The sequence below is a fragment of the Panthera pardus genome, unplaced genomic scaffold, assembly GCF_024362965.1.
Source record: "Panthera pardus isolate Hobbes unplaced genomic scaffold, ASM2436296v1 HiC_scaffold_17, whole genome shotgun sequence".
NCBI classification, from domain to species: domain Eukaryota; kingdom Metazoa; phylum Chordata; class Mammalia; order Carnivora; family Felidae; genus Panthera; species Panthera pardus.
In genome coordinates this window covers 60,271,666-60,280,593 of record NW_026526732.1, presented here as the reverse complement: position 1 = coordinate 60,280,593, position 8,928 = coordinate 60,271,666, and the positions used below count along the sequence as shown (strand labels likewise).

The window sequence follows — 8,928 nt, the reverse complement described above, 5'->3', positions numbered from 1 at the left end:
AATCCTGTGATGTATACAAGTTAACTCTATCTTCTCATTGATTAAAACAACCCATGAATACAATGTTCTTAGGAATAATCTCCATTTCCCATTTTGGAAGGCACTAAACATTTACATTTACATAGTCAGACAGTGAGAATATAGCTAGTAGGTATAGATTCTACCATAGAAGGAATAACTAGGAAGATATTATCATTATGGATGTACGGTCATTACTAGAAGTTTTTGTCTTTAGTTTTACTTATTACAAGAAATGAGCCCTTGGTGAAAAATATCCTTTAGGTTCTATTGAGAACACTCTTAAGGGATATGATCAAGTTCTGGGGTTTTCCTTGGACTCTGATAAAGTCTGAGAGGAAGAGCCTTCAGCTTGCTTTTAAGCTGGTTTCCCCACTGAGAGGCAGCTGTTTCCGATTTCTGGCTCCAGACAAAGGCTTTTCTCAAGGGTTTGCTGAGGAAGCAAATCTGCTCAATCCTAGTTGCTCCATATTCTTCAGTCCTGTGCATTCCCAGCCTGATCTGTAGGGCTTTATCCCTCACAGTTTACAGCAACATCTGAAACCTTTTGGGATAAGAGGCAGAGAGCTGGGACAGATTCTATTGTATTCTACCTGCCTCCTCTGATGTACTTGCAAGAACAATAAACTACAAAGGTTGGAATCCTAGTTTTTCATTTGCTAGCTGTGTGCCCATAGGCAAGTTACATGACCTCTCTCTGTATTAGACTTATCATCCTTAAAATAGGAATTATGCATTTGATAAGACCTTCCCTGATCCACACCTTCATAGGAAGAAGTAAAAAAGAGGATCCCAGGAAAATCCCACTCATCTACCCCACAAATAACACAGCCACAGCACCGCAATATTCCTTGGAGACCATTAGGCTTAACCCCAACTTGCCTTTCACCTCTATTTATATCAGCCCTTACAAAAAGCCTTGAGCTTGGAGGTCATCCCGTATCATTTCTCATCTCCAAATTGCTATGTACATTCCCAAATAAAAACCCTTCCACTGTACCCCTGTGAACTTTTAGTTTGTTAACAGCTTCTTCTCTGAATTTTTCCTTTAGAGAATTGCAGACCTCTCATGTGATGGCTATTTCTCTCCTTCACCATAACTGCCACTGGACCTGGAGATGGAGTAGGTATTCTTGCTGCTTCCAGATATCAATATTCACTTTTCCTTCCTAAAACCCTTGAACTTTAAAGTTTATGCCAACAGACTTTACCACTTGTTAACCTTTCTTTCTCTTCCTGTGTCACCACTCCCAGCCCATTCCTTGAAGACTCTCATTGTCACTCTCATCAGAACTATTCCTGTGATCATTACTGATGATTTCAATATCCAAATCAATGATACTTCAAATACCGTGCCCTTTCTCCCTTGACCTTCACTGCTCTAACCATCTTGTCCTCTACCTACCTCCATCACTTACTCCCAGACTTCCTCCAGCACTGTTCTACCAAAACTTCTCGTAACGGCAGAAATATTCTGTATCTGCACTGCCCAACATGGTAGCCATCAGACACATGTAGTTATTGACCATTAGAAAAGTGACTGATGTGACTGAGAAACTGGATTTTAGTTTTTTTCATATAACAGAACATTTAATTAAATCAGTTTCGCATCAACACACTCTTCATTTAATAATGATATTGGCCATTTCCATTGGATGGCGAGAGGCTCTTCTGTTAAAGGCTTCCATGATTTCCACTGTATCATTTTCTTGCCCAATTTAGTTCATTTTCAGCCAGAAGAATCACCTCTTCTAGTTGGCCACCCTGAAGTTAGTCTTTTAAAATTTCTTAACATCCGGTTCTGCTTTAACCACACCCAACGTTTTATTTGTAATCTATACTGTATACTTTCTATATGCTGCATTTTTAGGAATTTGCTCAAGATCATCAATAATCTTTGTGTACAATATTCTAAGCCTCTCGTGTGGACTCTCACATATAGCCAATCACACAAGGCCAGTGGTCTTCTTCAGCAAACCCACCATGACAGCTAATTTTAATTAATTAAAATTTAAATTTAAACAGACACATGTGGCTAGTGGCTATCTTTAACAATGAGGTCATAGGCTTTATCATTGTCCAAAGCTACATTTTCTCTATAATTTTAAATTCAAGTATCACTAACTCTTAAACCCTCACATGCTACCTTTCAACTCATTCACTCTCTTCATTACCCCAGCTACATCAAAACTTGTACCAAAGAGTGACCCCACTAATTCTATCAGCTTTTTTTGATCCCTTCTTGCTTCTTTGTATCCTCACTTTATTCTTGCTTTTCATGGTTTATCAACATAAGAACAACCTTGCATACACATTTAACTCCATCATTTCCCTATCTCTTCATCACACTAGCCTGGCAAAACCTTAACCCTTCTTGAATGCAACTCTTTACCTACACCAAACCTGCTCTTGTACACTAAAGATTGCTAAAGAAATGTACATGAGGGGTGCCCAGGTGGCTAGGTCAGAAAAGCATGTGACTCTTGCTCTCAGGGTGATGAGTTTGAGCCCCATATTGGGTGTAGAGATTACTTAAATAAACATAAAACTTAAAAAAAAAAAAAAAAAAGGAAGAGTACATGATCATGCTCACTAGTTAGATTCTTGATCATTAATTTCAAGTGGCTCTGAGTGTAGGCCAAGCATCCAACTAGATTTCATTATCATTTCACTCTTCCATTCTCCTAAATAAAAATCTCACACTTTCTTGTGGTGCCTGGGTGGCTCCGTCTGTTAAACATCTGACTCTTGGTTTTGGCTCAGGTCATGATCTCAAGGTTTGTGTATTCGAACCCCACATTGGGCTCTGTGCTGTCAGTGCATAGCCCACTTGGGATGCTCTATTTCTCCTCTCTCTGGTCTTCCCTCACTTTACTCTCTCTCTCTCTCTCTCTCTCTCTCCCTCTCTCTCTCTCTCAAAATAAATTAAAAAAACTTGAAAAAAATTCACACTTTCTCTATTCTCCCTAAACATCTAATATGTTCTCTCCTTTCCAAGACCCTCAGCTTATGTTTTTTATTATTATTATTTCATAAAGAAAATGCAAAGAGTAACAAGAGGACCTCACATCCTCTCCACTTCCTATTTTCTCCTTCCTTTCCCTTGCCTTCCTGAAAAATTCAGTATGTAAGCTACTGGGAGGGCAAATGGGCACCATTCTGATACTTAGGATGGTAGGAGCCAGAGAATAGTAAGGAAGGTATCTATGGAGCAAGGCAGCCCAGTCTGGGGCTTTGGAGCTCACATACACATAGGAAAAGTAGGCCCTCAACACCACTTACAACACCAATTTACCTATTACCAATTCCTCCTATTACTTGAATTCATGGACCCCTCTATTCAAGGCTAACCCCTGTGTTTGTCTACTTGATTGCATCCTCTCATGACTAGTTAAGGGCAACCATTCATCTCTTCTCCAACAGCAGTTGATTTACTTCCATCATAATACTAACGTTCTATACCATCTTCTTGTTTAAAAATAAGAGACAAAACAGATGAACATAAGGGAAGGGAAACAAAAAATAATGTAAAAACAGGGAGGGGGACAAAACAGAAGACTCATAAATATGGAGAACAAACTGAGGGTTATGGGAGGGGTTGTGGGAGGGGGGATGAGCTAAATGGGTAAGGGGCACTAAGGAAATCTACTCCTGAAATCATTGTTGCACTATATGCTAACTAATTTGGATGTAAATTTTTAAAAAATTAAAATTAAAAAAAAAATAGAATCCCTTAGCTCCACCTTGTCCTTTAGATATTGCCCTGTTCCTCTTCTCTACTTACAAACAAAATTCCTTGGGGGAAAAACGGTTTTATTCTCCATCTTCAATTCCTTTCCTCCTATTCTCTCCTGAACTTATTTCAAAAATGCTTTAATCTCTACCACTAGTCCAAGCACACTCTCATCAAGCTCACTGGTAGCTTCCACTAGTGGCCATTCAGTCAAGTGGCAAATTCTTACTGCTCACTCATCTCATCTATCAGCAGCATTTAGCATAGCTGAGCAGTCACTCACTCAGGAGATTACTTTATTCACTAGACTTCTGGGAAAAATCTTGGTTCTCCTCTAGCTCAGTGCCTGCTACTTCTCTGTCTCCTTTGCTGTTTCTTTGTCATCTCCTCAATGCCTATACTGTGGAATGTCTCAGTGCTCAGTCTTGAAAACTCTTCGTTTCTCTGTCTATATTTATCCCCTAGATGATCTCTTTTGTCTCTTAACTCTATGACCTGATGACTCCCAATGTATACCTCTCCTCTGAACACCACATTTATTGTATACAACTGCCCATTTGGCCTATCTAGATGTCTAATGCATGTCAGAAATCCACCATGTCCAAATTCTCCTTCATTAATTCATCCTATATCCTCCAAACTTCTTCTTTTATAGTGTTTCTCATCTCAATAAATAGTGTCTCCATTCTGCAGTTACTCAGGCCCCAAATCTTAGACTCATTCCTCATTTTATATATCACCAAATTCTCTCAGCTTTACTTAAAAATATATCAGTAATCTTTTTTTTTTTTTTTTTAACCATCCTCATGCTACTGCCCTACTACTATCCATAGCTGGCTCTTCTCTGGATTGTTTCAGTAGCCTCATAGCTAGTTGTCCTGCCTAAATTCTGCCCTTTTTAAGTCTAGCCAGTCTTAATAGAACAGCCAAAGATATCCTTTTACATTTATGTCAGATAATACATCTCCTCTGGTCAAACCCCTCCCAAGGCTTCTGTGTTGTTTTTAGAGAAAAATCCAAAATCCTCTAAGACCTGATCCTCTGTTCCTCTCTTACTGGATTTTCTATCAATCTCCCATCTCATCTCTGGGAATTGGCTTCATTGATCTTCCTTAGGGGTTTTACATTTGTTCCAACCATAGGACCTTGACACTTGATATTTCCTCTTCTTCCAACTAGGTACATGGATCTCTCTATTACTTCCTCCAGAGTTCTACTCAAATGTCAACTAATCAGGGAGACATTCCCTGACTACCCTATGTAACATAACACCTTCCCTCATCTCTGTCTCCCCAACATGTCCTATTCTGCTCACTTTGCTTTTTCTCTTTAACACTCCTATCTGACATGTTATATATTTGCTTGTGTGTTTGTTTGTTGTCTATCTTCCTGCCATTAAACTGCCTTCAGTGAGGGCAGGGGTTTTGTTTATTTACTGCCATTTTGCTAGCACTAGAGCAGTTGCCTGACAGATAGTATGTACTCAGTAAATATATTGAGAGGTTTCAGAAAGGAATAATAGATCCCATCCTTCAAGGTCAGATATTAATTATTCTGAGATAAAAATCCATTAAGTCATTATGAGTTACTAATACCTCAGTGTAATGTATGTCCAATTACAGCTAAGAAGACTTGAGGGAATGGGGACAGGTGGGAATCAGGATGCCTAGTGTCCAGGAATTGTCCTTAACTCACTCCAACTCTAAGGTTTTTGTTGTTGCTGTTGTTGCTGTTTAGATTTCATCAGCTGTAAAATGATGTTGTTGGACTAGACTGGAGGCTTTTAGCCTGGGATGTAGGGAGTGGATTAGCCTACAATGAGCTTTCAGGGGATATGTGTATCTTCTATTATTGTATGAAAAATTTCAAGGCCAAGTAAACATATACACATTTATTTTTCCAGATGAGAGAAAGTTCTGTGACCCTGAAATAGAGTAGAAGTTCTTGAAGTCTCTTTTAGTCTTAACTTCATATGATTCTAAGTTTTGAAAGTGGATGACAGGAGACAGCCTGATGCTGCTTTACGCAGCTAGAAGACAGTGTCTGTTCTGCCACATCTTGAGCAAGCAAGTCACTCCTCTTCTCTCACCTTGTCTTGTGTGTCTTGTAAAATGAAGGCTTCGGACTAATTGATCCAACGTAATACTTTCCAGTTCTCATTCAGTACAAACAAGGCAGACTGAAGGGCGCCTGGGTGGCTCAGTAGGTTGTGTCTGACTTCAGCTCAGGTCATGATCTCCTGGTTTGTGAGTTCAGTGTGTCTCCCCCTCTCTCTGCCCCTCCCCTGCTCTCTCTATCTCTCTCTCTAAAATAAACATTAAAAAAAAAAAAAAACTGAAAACAAGATAAACAAGGAAGACCAAAACATACAAGCAAACAAAACCTGCAGTCAGGTTGGCAATTCAGATTGGTCTGTTCTGGGTCCTCAGGAGTCAGAATCGTAGACCTGCTAATGTTCTAAGAGTACTTTGAGAGCTAAGAAAGGGAAGATAGGTGGTTCCTGCGTAAGACTCTAGCTAAGGAACTCAGACCTCCTCAGAGACAGAAGATTAATTCTTAAGGATGACTAGGAATCAAGAAGAAAAAGCTTCACCACTGACCCTAAAGAAATTTGGGATCCTTGCTCCCTTAAAGTATGACCTCATAAACCCTGAAATAAATTCTGGAACATATCTCTTTATGGTGTGGAAGAATTTTACCTTGAAGGGTTAAATGGGTGTGTATAGTCTAATGCTCCCTTGTTGTTCTACTTTTCTCATTAGAATTCAGATACCATTTTGTTATTGAGGAAATGAATTTGTCACAACATGCATAATTTTGATTTGTTTCATTCTTCTAGCTCTCCCCCTGCCCTCCAAGCCCTTGCTAGTGTCTGTTACTTCTTTCTTTATAAATGTGTCCTGGTTGCTCTGGAAAAGAGATTTATTACTAGGTTCTAAGAATACACAGAGCACTTAGAGAAAGTTGTTTGAAGCTTCCCCTTTCCCAGATCAAAGGTGGTAGGGGACAACAGTGTGGAATGTGTAAGGTTGATCCAGTGATCTCATTTTTTCATGCGGCACTCACTGTATGCCAAACCCTATGCTGAACACTTAAAGTCAGATGAGACACACTCCCTGTTCTACTCTCTCAGAGCTACAACAAAACAGAGCAGGTTGCCTTCACCCAGGGATTTGCACTGGAATCTATTCTGTGGGCAGCTTTTTGCTCCTCCCTCCTGGAAGTGGCAAGGCTGAATTGTATGATGACAAGGACAGTGTCTTTGGCCAGTGGACAAGTTGTCACCATTCCTCCGGTGGGGGAATGGGACTGAATAGGGTATTTTTTTCCGGGCCTGGCCCAAACTGGGCTCTGCCTCGAGGGCCCATTAGGCTGCAGGTCACAGCAGCTGGAGCCCAGGCGCCCAGAGCCAGTCACGCGTCTGTGCTGCCCGCTCCACAAGGCACAATGGAGTCATTGACTATTTATTTACTCCGTACAACAAGGCTGCTGTTGACTTAATTACGGGAGCTTCCCTGCCACCCCCTGGATCTTTAAATGACTAACAGACTCTCCATTGCCACTAACTAATCTCTCCTTAACCTCTGTAAGTCCTGAGTCTCCCCAACCAGGGCGGGCACAGTAGGCATGTAGGAGGTAAGGAGACTCCGAGGTGGTGTCCAAGAAGCCACCACTCCGAGGTGGTGTCCAAGACTGGTGGTTTTGCGCAAGAGCCAGGTAGGGTTGGGCAGGACTATTTCTGTGTGTTGCAGGACTAGGCTGAAACAGGCGCTAGCCCCAGGGCGTGGAGGGTGGCGAAGCTGAGCCAGGCTCCGACGAGGGCTTAATTTTATGGGGGGGGGGGGGGGGGGGAGGGGGAAAGAGGGGGAGAGGGCAGGGCTGCAGGGAAGGAAGCAACCTAAGGACAAACGCTCGCTCGTCTCCAGTCAAGACAATTAGTCCCTGGGTACGCAGAGCCTCTCTACTTCTGGGCCTTCGAAATTACAGATCTGAGTGCCGCTGGGGATCAGGACTGCTGAAGGATCCCGCAGACCCACGGGATCTCACCTGGCCCCTCCTCATACAACCCGTTTGAAAATTGTCTCCGGGCTCAGCGCAGGGCCTGTTCCGGCTCAGCCTCAGTTAAACCTCGCGAATCGCTGCTCGCCAACTTCCTCTGGGGGCAACTTGCTAAGTCTCTGCTCTAGTTAATATTGTAGGACCGAGGATAAAATAGCATTGGTATTGAATAGATGTTGACTTATCCGACCCAGAGGAGCAGAAATCAGAGATTGTTTGCAGAAGCTAATCGTTTTTGCTGAGAAGCAGGGGAAGCCTGTAGTGCTCCTGGCCGGAGGCTCCTCCCTGAAGCCGAGCCTCGCGAAGACTGTAGATCTTAGGTGCCCCTCCCCACCTCGGGCCCGATAAAAAGTCCCCCAGGGAATTTAGACTGGCGGCTGCCTAGCCGGGACTTCTCCGCAGGCTCCTTTCTACAACCGTAGAGCCTGAGACCTCAGGTTCGGCTCCCACCAGATCTAAAATCCAACTTCTTTCTGCGATTTGCTTGGGTTGATAGTTCAAGGACCTCGGAGGCCGGGGGCGGGGACAGGGGCCAAGAAGACGTCTGCCATTAAGCCCTCAGACAGGCACAGAGACTTCTCGCCGACGCCCGGGGGAAGTCTCTTTCTACTTTCAGCAACGGAGGCGAGGAGAGGTGCGCGGATTCCAGGCATCTAAAGGGGTACGGGCAGCGCGACGAGAGAGCATTGGTAGCGTGTGCACAGGAGGTGCAAGTGGGAGTAAGGAGCAGGTCAAACAAAATCTTTACCGCAAACCTCAAAGGGAAATGGTAGTAGTTGGACTAGGAAATGGTAGTAGTTGGACTAAAAGGGCCACTTTGGAGACTACGGGCTGCTCCTCAAATCCTGGCAGCAAATAAGTTTCGTTGCTATGGTTTCGAAGAGGTATAAAAGCCACCACCCAGAACCGAACGTGCTCGGGCTCCTTACATGTGTTGTCACAACCCGGGGCCAGGCAAATTCCTTGGGGGTTTCATCACTCCCTGACCGAACATCTCAGTCCCGGTCCCCCCCATCCCAGAGCAGGCGGGGGGTGTGCGCAGGAGATGAAGTCTCGGCCAGCGGACTTATAACGTCCGAGCCTGGTGGCGCCCAGAATTCTCGCACTTTCGCTCCTGA

General features: G+C 43.1%; 1 pseudogene; it reads right to left on the bottom strand.

The window, feature by feature from the left end:
• Positions 1-1,612: 1,612 nt before the first annotated feature.
• LOC109263256 (NADH dehydrogenase [ubiquinone] 1 alpha subcomplex subunit 5-like) lies at positions 1,613-2,003 on the bottom strand (annotated as a pseudogene).
• Positions 2,004-8,928: the final 6,925 nt, after the last annotated feature.